The 20,952-nt window shown below is 41.4% G+C and overlaps 1 protein-coding gene and 1 non-coding gene across 7 annotated transcripts in view; one reads left to right on the forward strand and one right to left on the reverse strand.

Annotated features, from left to right (window-relative positions):
* The window catches only part of SRPK2 (SRSF protein kinase 2), a 389,837-nt gene that overhangs the window by 109,673 nt on the left and 259,212 nt on the right, over positions 1-20,952 (forward strand). The gene's annotated exons all lie outside the window — the stretch shown is intronic.
* On the reverse strand, positions 1,862-1,968 carry LOC125931206 (U6 spliceosomal RNA). Its single transcript, XR_007460435.1, has one exon. It is a non-coding gene; the product is annotated as a U6 spliceosomal RNA (small nuclear RNA).

Consider the following 20,952-nt stretch of genomic DNA (forward strand, 5'->3'; position numbering starts at 1 on the left):
ACAAATTAAAAAACAAAACAAAAACTCGTGCCAGCCTCAAAAGAAAAGAATGTCTGCCATCTAAATTCAGCTCATGGTAAACAGTTTTCTTCTGTGCTGTATAGCACATTGATTTACAATCTGTGAGCCACAGACCTGTGCAGATTTATAGGAAAGGATTTTCAAGTCCTGTGAGTACTATAAGCATTCATTATCTGTAGATTGAAGGCATGCACATCAAACTGTTGTTGTACTAAGAACTGTATCTCTGGGTTTTTCTGATGTTTCAAATCTGCATAAATACTGGTGAGCACTGTTCTAATAACCATATGCTAAGGTACCAGAATTCAAGAAGATTTCAACTGTTTGGAGTAGGAAGGGCCCCTGAGAGACATGCATTTCTCAAGCTGGGAAGGTGTTCTGTCCATTCATTCATTCTACACGTAGTACAGTACTCACTGTGCTGGGACCTAACCTTCAATAAATTAACCTGAAAATTACAGAGCTAGAACAATATCCTGCTGCTGCAAATGCCACCTCATCCTTTTTCTCCTTTCCCCTTTTCCTTCTTTTTCCGTCTTTCTTTTCCCCCCTCTACCCACACTCCCCCCACAAAAAGATTTGGAGGCTAGTTAGAAGAAGATCTACAATGCAGTAGAAAAAGGGCCAGAGAAAATGCAGGTCAGACTGGAAGGTTACGATGGCGGATAGTCAGAAGCACACGCCGCCAGTTATGTGGCATTTGCTGTGCACCTGCTGATGGTGACCGGCAAATTTGGCTTTGAGTCTCCCTGGCAGCCCAACTAAGGAAAAAAATAGTGTTGCTTACTCTCTATAAGGAGAAAATCTACTAGTTCCTACAGAAGAAGTAAACCTTTTCTCTAACTTAATTATGTTACGTATTATTTAACATAATCCTTTTCAGAAGATATGTTTATTTGTTTTTGAAAATTCAGATAAAAAGGAGAACACAAAAAGCACCATACTTTCATCATAAAAGGTCAGTCTCTAGTATTAATTTTTTAAGTTTAATATTATGTTTTAGTGTAAGTAGATCTATAAAAATCAAGCAGACATACTTTCACAGCATTACCATCATCAACAAGAAAACCCAACATCACACTGGCACATTACTCTGGAATTGGCTTTTTACGTTATCATATGCGGTCTTTCTTAGGTTATTAAGTAATCTTCTGTGGGCATTTTTTTATGGTATCATTTTTAAAGACTGCATAGGACTGAGTCCATGATATGGATAAGTATACCATAATTCTTTTTATTGAGTCTTGGTCTTAGAAATGGAATCACTTAGAAAAGCCAGCTTGTAAGGCTCTCGGTTGGGAGTGTTAAATTGCCTCTGCAAAGCTGGAGCTTTACACTCTTACTGGCAGCGTGTAAAGGACCTTTTTGCTTACACTCTCATTTTGGAGTCTCAGTTGTTTCTTTTCGAGTGTTCTATAGATGATGGTTGACAGTATACTAGACACTGTTGACAGCAGTCCCCTCTGCTTCTTAGCTCTTCTCTCTCGTAAAGCCACCTGTTACCGTGACACCTTCAGCGTTCCGCTGGGTGTGCATAAATGAAAGCCAAATCCATACAGTCAACTTTAACAAACTCTGAGGCAGTAGATTCGTTATTCAGTCAAGCATTCATGAAATGCTTAAGGTATACTTAGTGCCTTTGTTAATGACTTTTAATTTTGTAAGGGATTTCAAGAAGTTGTATCGTAGAAGCTTCTCACCCCAGACAGATGACAAAACATGGCAGACTTTCCTTTTTTATTTTTATTTTTTTCAATATATGAAATTTATTGTCAAATTGGTTTCCATACAACACCCAGTGCTCATCCCAAAAGGTGCCCTCCTCAATACCCATCACCCAAAAAATATGGAACACTTCACGAATTTACGTGTCATCCTTGTGCAGGGGCCATGCTAATCTTCTCTGTATCGTTCCAATTTTAGTATATGTGCTGCCGAAGCAAGCACCCTTTTTTATTTTTAAAAAGATGTACAGGAATTAAGATTCTCTAACCCTCCTTGTCAAACTAGGGCCTTGTGGATGTTCGGTAAGCATTCACTGACTCTGTTGTAAAACTGAATCACCTTTTTAGGCAAGATCTTCTTTTTGGCCAACTGCATTTTTCTCGCTAGAATTTGTGTTTTTGGGGGGTGGAGGGTGGGGGAGGGGTAGGGGTGTGTGTACTTTGTAGAGTGGGAGGACGGAATGTGAAGTCCCAGTCCTCAGGTTAGCGTTGCACGCTGGGGAAATAGCATGTGAGAAATCAGAGTGAAGTGAAACATGGTGGTGCCACATGGGAACTTGAGATGATAATGTAAGGCTGGGAAAGAGGTGAAGGAAAGGGTGGGAAAAGAGGGGAGAGGATTCTTCTGTGCAGTGGTAAGCCTTTTGAATTTTAATGCTGAAGTTTACCAAGAGTCATTGATTGACAGGATTTAGCAAGGGAGACGTTCCGCCCATGTTTAGAACATGCACACACTCCTGCGAGCATAAAGTTAGGAAAGTCTTAAGAAACGCGTTTTCCCCTGTAAGAATCAAAGGTTGCAAGATAGTTGCAGAGTTGATGGCAAAATGTTATTCATTTGCTCTGGAAAAGGGTGGAAACATTATGGCAGAATTTACCATTTGAAAGACAGAGGGTGGATGAATGCCTTGATGCCTTGAGTGTTAAGCACTGAAATGGATTACCAAGAGAGGCTATGAAGTGTATTCCTCTCCAAGATTTTATAAAGAGGACGGTTCCTTATTTTTTTGGATGGATGGAGATGTCCTAAAGACAGGTGGTCGGTCGGCCTGTCAAACCTTAAGTATTTTTTTCCTGTGTTATGTATGGTTAGTCATGATTACAGGATTTTTGTGGTTAATAAATTGACACCTTTTTTTTCCTGAGCTTTTGTAGTTGAAGCAAGATTGCATTGAGATTGTATCGATGATGGATTTATTGCTGTAGTGCTTTCTGTTTCAGCGTCGATGCAAGTATTCATTGCAAAGTGAGCAAATCCAGAAATCGTGTTTGGGTGTAATGAGCTGTGCAGTGTCCGGCCCATCGTCATGTTGTCCCTCCACGGCCATCACTCCTTAGTAGCTCCTGCTGCTCTCGCTGCCCTAAGGCCAGTCATGTTCTTAGCGGTAGCTTGGGCTTGGCATGGCAGTCCACCTGGCTCCTGGAGAAAAAGAAGACAGTTATTACCCCTGCTTCTCTCAGAGGTGCTGTAAAATATTTAACAGCCAGCGACAAAAATGAACTGCTTATCTGTGGTTCACCCTTCTGGTAGTTGGATGGAATCACACATTTTATGGAGAATATGACAGGCCTTCTGATTCTTAGGACTAGATATTATGATGGATTTGTTTGTAGTGATAGCTCAAAAAAATGTTAATGTTTATTTGTATGTGTGTGCGTGTATCTGAGAGAGAGAGAGAGCGAGCGCGAGAGGGAGGGAGGACGGGGGAGGGGCAGAAAGAGAGGGAGACGCAGAATCCAAAGCAGGCTCCAGGCTCTGAGCTGTCAGCACAGAGCCCGATGCAGCTTGAACTCACAGACAGTAAGATCATGACCTGAGCTGAAGTCAGACGCTTAACTGACTGAGCCACCCAGGTGCCCCTGTAGTGATAGTTTAAATAAACTCAAGTGAGGCATTTCCCAAGAAAGTTCTTTCAATCTAATGTTTTAAAGTACATCTACTGAAGTTTACTTAAAAAAAATTTTTTTAAGTTTATTTACTCATTCTGAGAGAGAGAGAGAGAGAGAGAGAGAGAGAGAATCCCAATCAGACTTTGCACCGACAGTGTGGAACCAAGCAGGTGCAAAGCCCGATGTTGGGCTTGAACTCATGAACCATGAGATCATGACCCGAACCAAAGTCAGATGCTCAACTCACTGAGCCACCCAGGCACCCTAAAGTTAACTTTTTCTAAAGTTGAGGCTCTGTCTAGTTACCTCATATGATTTGATACTTTTTGTAGTTTTGAACTTGAGAATTCCCACTAAGAGTTCAGTGGTGTCACACCCTGCATGTGCATAAAGTGAATCCTGTGTGTTTCTGAATGTGAAATGATGGTGTGTCCCGCCTCACACCAGAAAAGGCACAGCCAGCCTTTTCTCCACTGGGGCAACACATCAGTGTCCCTTTGCACTGTTTGTTGCTTTGAGAGCAACAGTTGTGCTTTGAGAGGCATGTGGGCAACAAGGGCTCATGCGAAGAAATACCAGACTTACACTTCATGTTTCCTGTCCTTCGTGTTGGGAGTGATCACCACACTATGAAAATTGTCATTTTCCCTCTAACTTTAATACAGTCGGGATGGTGGAATGTAAAAGTTCACTTACGAATGATGTAACTCAGTTAGAATGACTCGTTTTTATTAACTAATCAAAAGCATTTCACTAGTTCTTGTGACCAGACATGTACAGATGAATATAATGGGGGAACAAAAAAGTCCTAGCCAGAAAAGAGCTTGGAGGTCCCGCTCGTCCTCCACACTTGTTTTCTGCATGAGGAAAACTGATGCCCAAAATGGTGAAGTGATTCATCTCAGGTTCCACATTGTACTCTTGTAACCAGTTACTTTCAGTACTTAAAGTGAAGGAATGTAGAGTCTTGGAACATTGTACAAAGAAATTGACCAGTTTACTTTTTCTTTAAGAAAACCGAGATTGGTTATGCTAAATTATACTAGTGTTGGTAGAATTAGAATTCTTTAATTCTCTGCTCTAGCCAGAGAAGAGAGTAATAACCTCAGTGCCTTACGGTGCATTCTCCTGTTCACTGTTAATTTAATTCTTTCAACAGTTCTTGTAGATGTATAGTGTGGATGGCTCTCTCTTCACTTTCTAGGTAAGAAAACCAGTGTGTTTATGATTTCACAGTGTCACGCTCCAGTTGGTGGTCGAGGTACTGCACAGCCAACCTTGCGGTTCCAACCTCTGCACCTCAGGGGTACAACCGACTGACAAAGATTTCCAGTGTTTCTATGTACGAGGTGTCCTGAGTCAGGTTGCATGCGTTTAGTAAGAATATGCACCCCTCAGGTCCTTCTCCAGCAACTTGAGTGTCTAAGCACCAAGAAGGCAGAGAGACTAAGGGTGCCAATCTTGTCCGTGAAACAAAGCAAAGATGACCGGCACACCTGGACAGAATTCACGTTTTTGCTATCCTCTTCTCTTTATTTCCCATCCTGGCTTTACATAGAAGTCTTTAACCCCAAATCTGTTCTATGTGAAGAGAATTATGCAATTTCTTAGGCAAGAGGAGCAGTGACTCCGACCTGGAATCATAGGATCTGCCTCCTTTAAGTAGTGACAGCCTTTTAAGGGGAAGGTAAAAAAGATCATCAATACAATCAATTTTCATACCAAGAATTAAACTTCATTTTAGGGGGTACCTGAGTGGCTCAGTTGGTTGAGTGTCCAATTTTGGCTCAGGTCAGGATTTCACGGTTCTTGAGTTGGAGGCCTGCTGTTAGGCTCTGTGCTCATAGCTCAGAGCCTGGAACCTGCTTCGGATTCTGTGTCTCCCTCTCTCTCTGCCCCTCCCCTGCTCGCGCTCTATCTCTCTCTCAAAAATAAAACATCAAAACATTTTTTTAAAATTAAAAAAATAACCCTTCATTTTAGCTACTGTCTAATACATTTTGTTAGGCACCATTTAATTGTCATATTTTGGGGCACTTGGGTGGCTCAGTCGGTTAAGCGTCTGTCTTCTGCTCAGGTCATGGTCTCGTGGTTTGTGAGTCCGAGCCCTGCATCAAGCTCTGTACTGACAGCTCAGAGCCTGGAGCCTGCTTCAGATTCTGTGTCTCCTTCACTCTCTGCTCCTCCCCTGTTCATGCTCTCTCCCTCCCTCCCTCCCTCTCTCTCTCCCTACCCCCCTCCCCCCTCTCAAAAATAAACATTAAAAAATGGTTAAAAACTTCAAACAATAAAATGAGAACCCTGTAAAAGGTGTAGCTCCTTTTGGGGGGGAGGGGGATATATATGGTACTTAAGTGATTTAAAAAAAAATTTATTTTTTTACATTTATTTATTTATTTATTTTTATTTTTATTTTTTTTATTTTTTATTTTTTTTTTAAATTTTTTTAACGTTTATTTATTTTTGAGACAGAGAGAGACAGAGCATGAACAGGGGAGGGGCAGAGAGAGAGGGAGACACAGAATCTGAAACAGGCTCCAGGCTCTGAGCTGTCAGCACAGAGCCTGACGCGGGGCTCGAACTCACAGACCGTGAGATCATGACCTGAGCCGAAGTTGGACGCTTAACCTACTGAGCCACCCAGGCGCCCCTACATTTATTTATTGTTGAGAGACAGCGTGAGCAGCAGAGGGGCAGAGAGAGAGGGAGACACAGAATCTGACGCAGGCTCCAGGCTCTGAGCTGTCCGCACAGAGCCCGATGCAGGGCTCAAACCCGTGAACCGGAAGATCATGACCTGAGCCAAAGTCACATGCTTAACAACTGCCTGAACCACCCAGGCGCCCCAAGTACTCGAGTGATTTTTAATAGCTGCACAGGTATTATTGCACTTTGATGATGAGTGATAATAGTTTGGAAAGCTCATCATCATTTAGTCCATCCCATTCTCCTCCTGCTCTTCCTCATTTATTAATGCCTAATGGTCATCGAGTTAGGGACTTCTTCCAGACATGCTTTCAGTTAGTCCTCATAGCATTATCATCTCTGTTTCACAGATGGATTGTAGATAACACCCAGAGCCACAGAGCTGATGAGTTTTAAGAAGTGCTTCCATTTTACAACACTGAATGTATTCACACTTCACCTCTAGAGAAAAACGGTTAATGGCAGGAGGAAAGACTTCTGTTAACATGCAGCCTTGTGCTGTAATTGTGAACCCATAGAGACGTGGTTTTGATTCCCAGTTCGCATGGTACTGTAAGGACCAGGACCCTCCATTTTTCTCCGTAATCCACCAAATTTGAATGCCAGTAGGAGAGGCCCAGCCCCTGCCAGTAGCACAGGACCCACCATTTACTGTTGTGTTTCTTAGTGCTTCACACTCACCTACCTGAATTTTTTTTTTTTTTTTACGGTTTTATTTTTTAATTAATCCCTACACCCCACGTGGGGCTTGAACTTAGAACCCGGAGATCAAGAGTTGCATGCTCTATTGACTGAGCCAGCCAGGCCCCTTCACCTACCTGATTCTTGCAGACATTTAAGCCATGAACTAGTCACATAAAGAGAAATCTTCCTTTATCTGGAAATACCACTCATCAGCAGATTTAACTCGTACAGTCCCTCTTCTCCCGACAGTTCTAGATTACTGTTACTAACTGAAATTGGTAAAATTTGTGGTAGTCTTCGGTATTTAAAATATCTGGCACTGAAGTACATAGATACGCTGAACACAAAAGGTTTCTGTTGTTGGTTTGTAAAGAAGTTGGGGTAGAAGATAAACTACAAGCCATCCTCCTCAGTTTCTTTGGTTTCCCTTATCCAAACGTTGGCCCTTCCACAGGGTCTCTGTCCTAGGCCTGTTGCTCTTGCCTACATTCCCTCTGAAGATGATCTCATCTGTTTCCATGGTGTTGAGTACCATCTGTGTGCTGATGACTCCCAAATTTATATCTCAGCTCTCCATTCTGAGCTGCAGACATATATATCCACCTGCCTACTTTACATCACTACCTAAATGCCTTTTGAAACCTAAAATGTAACTGGCCATGAATCAAACTCTTTATCTTGTTTAATCCTTCTTGACTGTGCTGATAGACAGGTTACATGGCCACTCTGTGCTTCACTTTTCTGTCTCATAAAATGTACTTGTAGGGGAAGGAGAGGGACTAAATAATTCTTTTGCTATATGGCTGCCCTCAGGGGCTCTAGGATCAAGGACAAAAATTACCCTGTATGTTTAAATGTTAAAGTTTTACCCTGCCTCTGTGGGTTTAAATGAACATTATAAATATCTTTGAAAGAAAGCAGAAGGCAACAGGAAATTTTATAAGGTCTATAAAAGGATAGAAAGAAGTTCCCTAATCTTGGCCCAGCAAATAGTGAGGATTTTTGCTGATGTGGACAGTTGACCTTTGAAGAACATGAGTTTGAACTGTGTGGGTCCCACTTATACACAGCTATTTTTTTTTTTACATTTCTTTTTTTTAATTAATTTTTTAATGTTTATTTATTTTTGAGAGAGAGAGAGAGAGAGACAATGCGAGAGGGGGAAGGCAGAGAGAGAGGGAGATACAGATTCAGAAGCAGGCTTCAGGCTCTGAACTGTCAGCACAGAGCCCAATAGGAAGCTCAAACTCATGAGCCGTGAGATCGTGACCTGAGCCGAAGTCAGAGGTTCAACCAGCTGAGCCATCCAGGTGTCCCCCACCCACCTTTTTTTTTTTTTTTTTTTTACACTTCTATAAGTGTATTTTTTCCCTTATAATTTTCTTAACATTTTCTTTTCTCTCCTTTTACCTTATTGTGCGAATACAGTATATAATATACAAAATATGTGTTCATTATGGTATCAGTAAGGGTTCCTGTCAACAGTAGGCTATTAGTAGTTAAGCTTTTGGGGAGTCTGAAGTTATATGTATGTGGCTTTTCCACTGTATAGTGGTCAGTGCCCCTAACCCTCAGATTGTTCAGAGGTCAACTGTGTATGTAACTTTCAAGGTTTTCTTTGTAGCAGCTACTGGAGCCGCTGTCATCTCTCTGCCAGACTTCTTGCTCATGTGACGACTTCTCCTCCTCCTCCTTCTCCTTCAGAGAAAGAGAGTATGAGTAGAGGGGAGAGAGGGAAAGAATCTCAAGCAAGCCCCACGTTCAGTGTGGAGCCCAACTCGGGGCTCGATCCCACAACCCTGGGATCTTGATCTGAGCTGAAATCAAGAGTCGGATGCTTAACCCGTGGAGCCACCCAGGTGCCCCGCTTATGTTACTTCTTAACTGTCAAGCACAGTGTGGGGCCTCTGTGACCAGGAATGGTCCTTCTATCTCTAAAATTTTGTCACACTGCTCATTTGAATTTAAAGAGTGAATATTTATAGCTTTGTATAGACTCAAAATCCTCAGCATTATGTGACCTCCTCATTTTTCCTCAGAGTCTACATCTGGTTGGTCACCGGGTCCTGTTAATTCCCTTGCAAGCATCCTTCCCAAACCCTGTGCTTCTCTGTGACTTTAGTGCACTGCTTTTATTCAGCCTTCCTGCTTCTGGCCTCCAGTGCTGCTCAGTCTCTTTGCTGCCTGTCACCAGCCCCTCCCCTTTGCCCATTGTGTCACCTCCAGGATCTCATTCCTACAAGAGACTTCCTGGTCAGGCTTGAGAAGGTCTTTTCACTGTTGGGTGCCCCCCACCTGCAGTTCCTGCTGCCCTTGGCTCTTCACTCCTCGCCTTCTTCATAAGTGCTCTTCTCTCTGCATAGACCTCACCATTCAGATGCTGTCCCCACTTTGAATGGCCCCTCCTGTGCCCCTGCAGAGGGTCCTTCTCTGTTTGTGTCTCCCAGAAAGCCGTTGATACATCTGAGAAGCTGCCCGTCACCCCATTAGATGGTGAGAGAGTTTCGTCCATCTTGGTGGCGTTCCTGGCACATCTTGTAGCCCATATAGTAGACACAAATTTTATTTGCATAAAAGATTTTTAATTTCTTTCCCAATTAGTAAGGAGGTTTACACTGAGAAAAAAAATTTTTTTTCTTTTTAATCAGACAGTATTGTTGGGCAATATTCTCTTAATTTGCTCTCTCCTGAAAAGCTCTGTTAGATGTTTGTTTCTGTAGCTGTTTCACCCAACCTCCCTGTGCTCGGAAACCTTAAAGGACTCCCACTATCTTCCGTGGGGACTCCAGTGGCATCTTTCTGCTAGAACTCTTTTCTCCCGGAAACACCTACCTGATGTTTGAATTGCCCGCGCGCCAGGAGCCTTGGAGGCATACCAGTTAATTAATGGCAGAATTGGGACCTGAGCTTAACTGCTTCCTGTCTGTCTAGTGCTCTTTCCCTTGCCTCTGTCTGATGCCAGCAGCGAGGACACTAGGTGCAACTCCCTAGATTGGACTGGGGAAGTTTTGTTGATGCCCTTTTTCACATTTCAATCTTAGGTGTTCGGCTGAACTGCCGCTGTGTGTCAGTCTACTCTGATTTATGGATATTATAATCTGGACAACTGAAATTTAAAATTCTGTACTTCTTCTCAAATTCAGAGTTTATTAAAATTCTCAACTTGGTTCACAGCCCTTACTAAACTCTCTAGTTACTATTTAAGGTTGTTTGGCAAGTGACTTTGGGATTTTGAATTTAATCTTGGTCACCTCTGCTCCTTCTCATGTTCTTCAACTGTAAAATGACATACAGACTTGGAAAATTGAGATTACAATGTAAAGATGTCCAGGCTTTTTGAACTTTGTCCACGCCGTCTACCAGAATAAATAAAATACAGGAAGTAGCCTTACATATTTGAGATACTGCTTCCTTGGTAGGCTTTGAGCCTTTGTAGCTTTCTGTTCTTATATTCAGGTTTTGGCTGTAGTCAAGCCAAAGGTTACTCCTAAGGATTAGAGATCCGGCTTGCCTTAAGATTCATTGGTGAGCCCAGCTGGCCGCTCATTTGGCTGCCGCAGGCCAGGCTAGGCCCTGTCTTGTGTGGATGTGAGCTAAAAATAGAGGATTCATTTTGGGTTGGCAAAGCCCAGGCTCTGGGTGGTTTTCGTTGCTTGTTTCAGACTGGACTTTGTGTGTGTGCTTGTGAGTGGATCTTTGTGTATACAGTAGAACCTGATAATACTCTGCTGTACTTACTGTGGGGCTTTGTCTACAGCCCATCCTCCCCCCCGGGGGTCTTCCCCCCCCCCCCCCCCCCCCCCCCCCCCCCCCCGCCACCTCCCATAAACTATCAGCCTCTTCCTCACGAACAGGCAGAGGAAGAGGGATCCTATCAGATAACTTAGAGCTCTGAAGCGACAGGGGCATTTGAGATGGTGTTGCTTGCGTTATAGTTGAGGTAGCAGACCTAGAAATGTTGCCCATCATGAATCAGATGATAATCGCACAAGATAGAAATGGCAGCAGGGGGAAATATTTGATTTTTTTATTGAAAAATACGTATCAGTTTATGATTTGGTCTTTGGACTTGGAGTAAGGTTATCATGCAGAGAATGGCAGACTCTTGACAGTGGCCCTGCCCTGGTGACCTTTTCTCGGGGGAAGATTTCCTTCTAATAGCTTTAAGCTTTTCCAGTTGTCTGTTTGAGAAGGGTGGTGGGTGGTCGTAGAGGGAGTTACTGATCGTAATGTAAGTCCTTGAGAATTGTCTCAGTACTTCACTGGGAGAGGCAATAGGGGTGTGAGAAGGGGGGAACAGGAGAGGCTGTGGCAACAAAAGACCAAGTCCTACTTCATCTCCATCCTGCATGGAATCGTTTCCTGTAAGGGAAGGGAACACTTTGTGGTGATAGATTTATAGAATATTAGTACCGAAAGCAGCATGATATATTGGAAGAGAGAGTATGGGCTTTGGAGCCATGGACCAGAAACTAAATCTTGGCAAGCTACCTAACTTAAGTCTTAGGTTTTCTTGATCTTCAAAATAAAGATGATAATGCCCACCTCACATGGAATTGTGAGGATTTAAAGAGATAATGTTTATAAAACGGATGTTTAAGAGGTAGTGGGTGGTATTGTTTTCTGATCACATGCTCTGGAATCAGGCCAGATTTTCTAATGTGCTCAGACACCAGATTGCTTTGTTTACCTTGGGCAAGTAGATAACCTTCTCTGGGTCTCAGTTTCTGTATGTGTATAAAGCAAATAAAATAATGCATACCAGTTGGGAAATTATGAATTTAACCATTCAATAAATGGCTTAGATGCCACAGAGAGGGAATGTTTAAATTTAGCTTGATGGTCCTGTTCTGTACCTTAGGTTGTTACCATCTAATTTTGGTGTCAGAATTAGAGTTTTTAAAAGTTTATTTATTTTGAGAGAGAGGATGTGCAAGTGGAGGAGGGGCAGAGAGAGAGGGAGAGAGAATCCAAGCAGGTTCCGCATTGTCAGCGCAGAGCCTGACGTGGGGCTTGAACTCACAAACTGTGAGATCATGCCCTGAGCCGAAATCAAGGAGTTGGACACTTAAACTACTGAGCCACCCAGGTGCCCCTAGAGTTAAAGTTCTTTAGAAGCAGAATTTCAAAAAGAAGTTTACATTCTTTCCCTACCATATAGTCTCTTTTTAAAAAGTTATTTTGTATTCTGACACCATTTCAGTGTTTTCACTTGGAGTCCTTGTATCTTTTTGCCTCTATATTCTTTCCATCAGTTTGGTAAAATGGTTCTTGATCATTCTTTAAAAGGCAAACAAACAAAACAATAATAAAAACAAAGCATTGCAGGGGTTCCTGGGTGACTCAGCTGGTTACATGTCTGACTCTTGGTTTCAGCTCAGGTCGTGGAATCAAGCCCTGTTCCAGGCTCTGTGCCAGCGTGGAGTCAGCTTAAGATGCTCTCTCACCCTCTTTTAAAAAAAAAAAAAAAAAAAGGCAAAAGATTATCTGCCAAACTATTAAACAAAATAATAAAGCATTGCAGATTGTGCACTGGAATTGTGCTGCCAAAGATTACTTAAATTAAGCATCTTAAACTGGCAAATATTCATTAAAAATTATTTATATATATATATATATATATATATATATATATATATATACATATATATATATATATATATATTGATAAACAAAATAAAATATCCGGTAAATATTTTCATTTGTGGCAAATAAAGCCCTCCAATAAATCAAGAGCATGTTGAAAATACAACATATGAGAAAAAACACTTTACAAAATGTTTCAAGGCAGTATGCTTCCTCTTTCTTCAGCCATCTTGCCATTTTTAGAGACAAATGAGGTTCAAAGGTCAGCTGTTAGTTCACCCTGTGCTTTTCTGAAACTACAATCTGTGTTGAGGCTGTTAACGTTAAGAAGGTTTTTGTTCCTTTTTCCCCTCCCTCTCTCCCTCTCCCTTCATCCTGGCCTGTTTGTAATTTCTGTCTGGGATTTATATGTAGAGAACTTTACAAACCAGACATAATATGTAATGCCTCATGTGATTTTTTATACCCTTTCTGTATTCTTGGGACTCCGTTTAAAGAAATGTTTTAAAATGTGTTTGTTCTCCCCTGCTTCCAGATAAAATTTTTTCACTATCACTCCGTGAAAGGATAAAAGTACGTTTATAAAAAAAATTACCTATGACCTTTTAGGCTGAGCCCAGCGTATGTGATTTGGAAACTGACTTCCCTCTCCTGTAGGTAAAATATCATCAGTAGAGGTGGGGAATGTGAGCAGAATTCATCTTCAGAAAAGAGTACTCGGAGGGAGGAAAGGAAATAGACTGTAGGTAAGGAACGGTTGCTGACAAGGCAGAAAACCAAAAGCGAAAGCTGCTACAAAGCAAGATCTTGTTTAAAAAGAGGAGGAAAGAAATAAGCTCAAGGGATTCTGGCTTTCTTACTGTTATCAATTACGTATCGCTCTTTTTGAATCTATGCTCTGATTTCCCCCAGTTGGTTTTTCTGTTGTTGCTTTGTATTGTAGAGCACTGTTCCTATATCTGGGTCTGTCGAATTAGAATCTGTTAATTAAGTTATATTTATTTATTTATTTTGCTCTCATCCCACCTCATCATGTCAGCTTCTAGGAGTATATTTGAAACCATGTATTTTGATTTTCCCCTCCAGCCTTTTTAGGGCTCTGACCTACTTAAAGGGGGGAAGAAAACCCCAAATGATACACTATTTTGGGTGTGGAGAACTGGGCGTACTGTTTCATTGATGCCTTGATAATTCAGGAAAAAGTCCTTTGTTCTCTCTGTTTTTTATTGAATGACTTCCTGTGCAAGGACAAATTGGGTCAACATTTTTTCTGACCTAAGAAGGAAGGGGTGGTATCTATATTTTGCATCTTCTGATGCTAATTCTATTGCAGTTTTTAAAAAACTTATTTCATTAAAATTTTGGATTTGTTAGGACTTAGATTTATCTTCTTGTTCCCCTGTTTGCCAGTTGGTAAAAATAAATTGTGCTAGGGAAGGATAATTTATAATTCGTAGCCTCTTCTGATGAATGGTACTATTTCTAAAGTGGAGGTTTCTAATCAGTAGGCTGAGCTATTCAGGTATGTAGGGCAACCCTACAGCTGGGTTTGCCAAGGATAGCCCCAATTTAAGGATGTTTTCTTGGATTATTAATAAGGGAAGGAAAGAAAGAAGCCCTTATGGAACGATGAATTATGTGGTCAGCCTTGCTTCATGTCTCCATAGGTTTCTAGTGTGGTTAATGTGTCCACACTTTCTTCTCGGGGGTCAAAATGTCCATTTGGGCAGAAAACTTGGAAAGGTGTGTTTCAAAATGATTGTGGTTGTGTCTGTCTAGTTAGTGGGATTATAAATGATGTTACATTCTTCAGTGAGCTTGCTCTAGTTTCCAACTTTCTACTAAATAAAATAATTTTGTTATTAAAACCAAAGGAACTATATTTCAGAAATTGTTTATGTTTAACAAATATAAAATGGAGACTGTGTAATGGTGAAGCCTGTCAATCAGGCTTTTGCATTCCAAGCAGTACAAGCTGATTTTGTGTATTTTAACTAGTAATACAGTTTATTGGAATGACTGAAGTATAGTTGACTCTCAAACAATGAGGAGATTACTAAAACAATCCTGTATGTAACTTTTGACTCCTGAAAACATAACTACTAATAGCCTACTGTTGACTGGAACCCTTACTGATATTGATATTGATCAGCACGTATTTTGTATGTTACATGTACTATATTGTTACAATGAAGTAAGCTAGACAAAGGAAAATGTTATAAAAATCATAAGGCAGAGAAAATACATTTGTAGTATTGTACTGTATTTGTCAGTACCATCAGTTTATGTCGTCTGTTTACAAGATGAATTGTCTATCAGTACCTGCATTAATGTCTTACCTGATACAAAACACTATAGCTGTTACACATATTTCTAACACTAGATATCAGAAATGAAAACAAACTTGGGGTGCCTGGGTGGCTCAGTCGGTTAAGTGTCTGACTTCGGCTCAGGTCATGATCTCATGGGTCATGAGTTCGAGCCCTACTTCAGGCTCTGTGCTGACAGTCTGGAGCCCTGGAGCCTGGAGCTTTGGGTTCTATATTTCCCTCTCTCTCTGCCTCTTCCCGACTTGTTCTCTCCACCCCTCAAAAATAAATAAATGTTAAAAAAAATTTTTGAATGAAAGCAAACAAAAAACAAAAGAGTAACCAAAAGAAAATGTGAAAAAGAAATGTATGTTTATTTATAGGGTATGAGTCATACAGTGATAATGAAGTAGCAACAATATGGTTGTTTTATGGTAGCCTACTATAATCGATATGATTGTTTCACGGGAGCCTAGCTTCTATACCAGTGAATGAATTGTTATAAAACTTTTGTGCTTTACAGTATTACAGTCCTATTCATAATAAAGTATTGGAAACATTGTTGCATTAAAAAAATTACTTATCTGTGATGATAGGGTGATAGGCAGTGCCTCCAGTTATGAGAGAGGGAGGCATAGTGTACAGTAATTTAATTCTTTGAAAGCACAGTTATAAAACAGAAAATTAACAGTATTTTATATTAACTCTCACTCGCCTTATGCCTACATAAGGGTGGGCTGTCCCTTTCCATGCAAGTCTTAGACACAGTGTTCCTTGTGGTGAATATGTAGGCGATGATGGTGATGACACAGAAATGTCCCATACATTGCTTGTCATGCAGTTATTAGATACTCACACAAAGACACACACATACACAACAGTTAAGTTTATTTAAAAGAATTTTTTTAATGTTTATTTTTGATAGACACAGAGTGTGAGTGGGGGAGGGGCAGAGAGAGAGAGAGAATATGAATGAATGAATGAATGAATCAATCAATCAATCAATCAATCTGAAGCGGGCTCCAGGCTCCGAGCTGTCAGCACAGAGCCTAACGTGGGGCTCAAACTCACAAACCACGAGATCATGACCTGAGCCAAAGTCAGTTGCTTAACCAACTGAGCCACCCAGGTGCCCCTCACAACAGTTAAGTTTATTAACTGTATGGCACGATGAGTGTTTACTCTTCAGTGAGTGGACATCGATCATCACAAAGTCTTGTCATCTTTGGGTTGTGTAGTCTGAGGGGGAAGAAACAGAAGAGGAGGGGTTGGTCTTACTGTCTTAGGAGTGGCAGAGGCAGAAGGGGAGGCTGGGGGCGCAGCAGGCACTCTGGTACATGTAACCTTACGGGGATACCTCATAATTTCGGACTTTTTTTTTTTTTTTGCTTTTTCACTTCTCTAAAAATGTTTCTAAGATCCATGCCTTGAAACCCTTCACCCATCCACCATTTCTGCCACATCAACAGTCTCTTTCATGATTTCCTTGATTGACTCTTTCGTAAATCCTGTGAAGTCATGCATAACATCTGGACACAGTTTTCTCCAGTAGGAATATTCTTTCAGTCTTGATGGCTTTCATGGCTTTTTCTAGAACAGTGGCATCTTCAATGGTGTAAGCCTTCCATACTCTCATCATGTACTATCAGGGTTCTCTTCCGTAGTGTTCACAATGCTTTCCAGACATCACTGTGTGTAACGAGCCTTAAAGTTCCTTATGACCCCCTGATCTAGAGGCTGAGTCAGAGTCATTGTGTTTGGGGGCAAGTAGACTATTTTGATACCTTTGGTGTTGAACTCATGGGATTCTGGTTGGCCAAGGGCATTGTCCAGTATTAAAAGAACTTTATTAAAAAAATTCTTTTTAATGTTTATTATTTTTTGAGAGAGAGAGAAGTGGGGGCGGGGGGTGCAGGGGTGGAGACAGAGAGAGAGATGGAGATACAGAATCCAAAGTAGACTCCAGGCTCATAGAGCCCAGTGCGGGTCTCGAACCTTCGAACTGTGAGATCACGACCTGAACTGAAGTTGGATGCTCAACCGACTCAGCCACACTGGCACCCCTTAAAAGAACTTGAAAAGGCAGCCCCCAAGGCACTTGCTGATCGGGGACAAAGCTTGAGGGAACCCATCCAGAAAAAGGGTTCTCACTGTCCAGGCCTATTTGCTGTACAACCAGGCACTGGCAGCTGATGTTTATCTTTGCCCTTTCAGGCTAGGAGGTTAGCAGCTTTACAGACAAGGGCAGTCCTCATCATAAACCGGACTGCATTTGCACGAAACAGTAGAGATAGACTATTCCTTCCTGCCCTAAGTCCTGGTGCTCGCTTCTCTTCCTTTTTTATCAATGTTCTTTGTGGCACTTTTTTCCCCGAACAGGGCACGTTCGTCTGCATTAAAAACCTGTTCAAGCAAATATCCTTTCTCTTCAGTAATGTTCTTAATGGCGTCTGGGAAGTCATCTGCTATCTCCTGGTTGGCAGAAGCGGCTTCTCCTGTTATCTTAACTTTTTTTTTTTAAGCGAAATCTCTTTCTAAAATTACCGAACCATCCTTTGCTGGCATTACATTTTCCAGCTTTAGATCGTTCACTTTCCTTTTACTTGAAGTTGTCATATAATGACTTCGCTGTTTCTCGAATCGTACCAGTCTTTAGAGATACGCCTTTCTTTTAGCAATCCGCACCCACATTAAAGCTGCATTTTCAATACGGGGTAAAAATGTATTTTGCAAAAAGTCCAAGGTTTTTGTGCCTGCTGGCATAGCAGCAGTGACAGATTCATTAACTTCCTTTTCTTATTTCTACAGTGGTCCTTGTGCTGGATTCATTTATCTTGAAATGGCGGACAACTGCAGCTGCAGACCTCAATCCATGTACATGCCACGCCATTTAACTTTTTCTTGTAAGGTCATGCTTCTTGGGAGCACTTCCAGCCTCACTAGTGGCACTTCTTATGGGTCCCCTGGTGTGATTCAGGGTTACCAGTATTGCACGAAACACACTGAGAAATACACAAGAGTTGTGAGAGGTCGCCTTTACTGAGATACGGAGTCTACTGGAGACACAAACTGCGCGTTCAGTGATTAGGGTCACCTTGCACTTGAAGTGCACACTCTCACCACCTGAGCTCTCCACAGTAGCAACAGGAGGTGGCTATGAAATGTTTACAGGAGTGCAGTGTGTATTACAGTTCATTTTATGCAGTTATGTTTAATGAATCTTTCTCTTGACTACACATGGCACCATGTACAGTTTGTAAGTGTATAAGTTTTGATAAATTTTAACTTTTTATAATAGATTCGTGTATATTTTATGGTAGTAAGTGATAAAATAGTGTAGTACCTACATATATTTTATGCATCCGTGACATACCTAATTTTTTCTTAAAAATTTTTTTTACATTTCTAGGCCATGTAGTTTGTGAGTTTATTCAAATTGTCAAAAATCTCCAAAAAACTTTCCATTGTGTTTATTGAAAAAAAATCCCTGTATAAGTGGACTTGCACAGTTCAAACCTGTGTTGTTGAAGGGTCAGGTGTAGGTGATGGAACAACAGAAAAGCTGAGGGACTGGTGGAGAGACAGCAGCCACTGCCACGGCGCCGTGGCAGTCTTGGGTCATGATGGCTGCTGGCCACCACTGTAGCTGGACGCCTTGTGCTGTCATTTTGCTTCCTGGGCCACGGGCCTGTGCTTTGGCCTTCAAGGAGCAGGGACACTTCTCCTCTTCTACTCCAGGAGTGGGAGACAGAGTTTCATGGTGACCTCTGCATGAGCTTTTCTTATCATCTATTCACACCCAAGAGTTGAGACTAAGAATAATAGTAGTAATAATGGTTTAGTTTTCTTGATATCCCATCTATTAGGAATTTGAAGGAGGCATGCAGCGTCTTTAAAAGAAATCTGCTTTGGTTTGAAAATGATCATTAATTACCACTTGTTGAAAGTCCCGACTCATGTTCCTTGGCTGTTGTTTTCTCCGCATGACTCAGCCCTTACTTAGAACCTCTTGTCATTTGCCTGGTTGGGGGAGTATGGAATAGTTATTTTGACAGAGGGGTTGATTTAGATCTATGCTTTGCCTTTAGTTCTGGGTTATTTTGCTCATGAGTTGTTTCAATCGTAATAATACTGTAGCTTTTTTAGTGCCTTAATTGTCAGAGTATACTGCTGGTGTTATTGGCTGTTTATAAACATTTAAATGCTTTCCCCGAAATCAGTCCAAGACACGTGTGTGTGTGTGTGTGTGTGTGTGTGTGTGTGTAAAATGAACTTAAAACCAAGCAGGAAAAAATAAGAGTTCTGTTGTGTTAATTGCTCTGGATATGCTTTCTTCGGTTCTTAAGGTTTGGTTTATGGCCTCAATAGAGCAGCCACGTGCTTCATGTCTGGTGGCAGGAGCCACATGTGTGAGAAAGAACTTGACTTACCTGAGTCACGGTATTTATTTATTAATTAAAAAAAAAATTTTTTTTTAACGTTTATTTATTTTTGAGACAGAGAGAGACAGAGCATGAACAGGGGAGGGGCAGAGAGAGAGGGAGACACAGAATCTGAAATGGGCACCAGGCTCTGAGCTGTCAGCACAGAGCCCGACGCGGGGCTCGAACTCAAAGACCGTGAGATCATGACCTGAGCCGAAGTTGGACGCTTAATCGACTGAGCCACCCAGGTGCCCCCTGAGTCACGGTATTTAACCAAAAATGGTAATTAGAGCAAAAACTTCATGGCCTCAGAGTTAAGCCTGATTTACATTTTTCTAATCAGAAATTGAATGTGAGATTTAAGTAGTGTTTAGAGTTCCTTCCAGGAGTGAAAAATATTTGGGCCCCAGAGGAATTACCCGCTTAGACGGTTTGCCCCTCTGAACTTGTAGTTGTCTTAGTAAGGAAGATTTGTTTGATGAACCCGAATATTTGCACATTCTTCTCCTAGGAGTTACAACATTTAATCGATCCAGGTAAAGGTGTAAGTGTGTTTTGAGAATGTGCTGAGTAGTTTGCATAGCTTAGTGGATCTTCTATTAGTAGACTTGCGGTAGGGAGTTGGGAGTATGCAGAATGTTATGACAAATAGTATTTGTTAGCTTTTCTAGTCTTATTTTTTCCTTTAAGTTTTAGAATTAATCATTTTGGCAGCCGACAGAACGGTATTTCAGAAAGTCACCTTTTCAAACCAAGTTTGATCAAAAGCATACAACTTGTGGTGTTCTGTTTTGTTTTGTTTTGTTTTGTGTTTGAGAGTTGGTTCTGTGTGTTGCTGTGAAATGTCTAGGGTTTCTGTCTGGTAGGCTCAGGAAGCTGATGGTGGACGGTGTCCTGGCGGGCTTCTAGCCCTCAGGCCTGTCTTAGCACACACCTGACTTGATGGTCTCACCTGCTGTAATTTAAAGTGAATCCTCAGACCATTGTCTGTCTCCTCAGGACATGATGTCATGTGCTGCATCACGCAGCCCTTTGGGGAGCGGTTCCCAAACTGGCGTTCTGATTCGATCTCTACATTCGTGGGGGTGGTTGATTTGGCTGTTTTCATTTTTTAAAAATAGTTTCTTAATAAAAATCTTGAGGCACTTCGTCCTAATTGCTTTAATTTGGTATTTCCCACTTGGTGCCCCTTGTGGATATGTTGTGCTGTGTTGGCTTGACTTCATTGCCTTTCCACCTCTCTGGCAAGTATAGGTCACTGTTGTCCCCAGTACCATATTAGAGGCAAGATGTTGTCAAGATTTTGGGGTTTTCTAATCTCGGCCCTATCGTTTACTAGCTCTGTGATCTGAAATGTGTCTCTTAGATTGCCCTAAAGTCTGTTTCCTGATCTGTAAAATGGGAACAAAACCTGTTTTTCCCTCTTACAGCATCACTGTATCTGAAGAGATGTTATTTTGCAGTGAACCATCCACCTGTAAATTATAATACACATCATTATTTTACATGCCACCAAGAAAGAAAAATCACCGCGTTGATTGCAAAATGCATCCTGCTATCGGAAATTATAAGTGTGAAAAATGTACATGTTAAAATAAGTGAAATGTA

The sequence above is a fragment of the Panthera uncia genome, chromosome A2, assembly GCF_023721935.1.
Source record: "Panthera uncia isolate 11264 chromosome A2, Puncia_PCG_1.0, whole genome shotgun sequence".
Classification (NCBI taxonomy): Eukaryota; Metazoa; Chordata; class Mammalia; order Carnivora; family Felidae; genus Panthera; species Panthera uncia.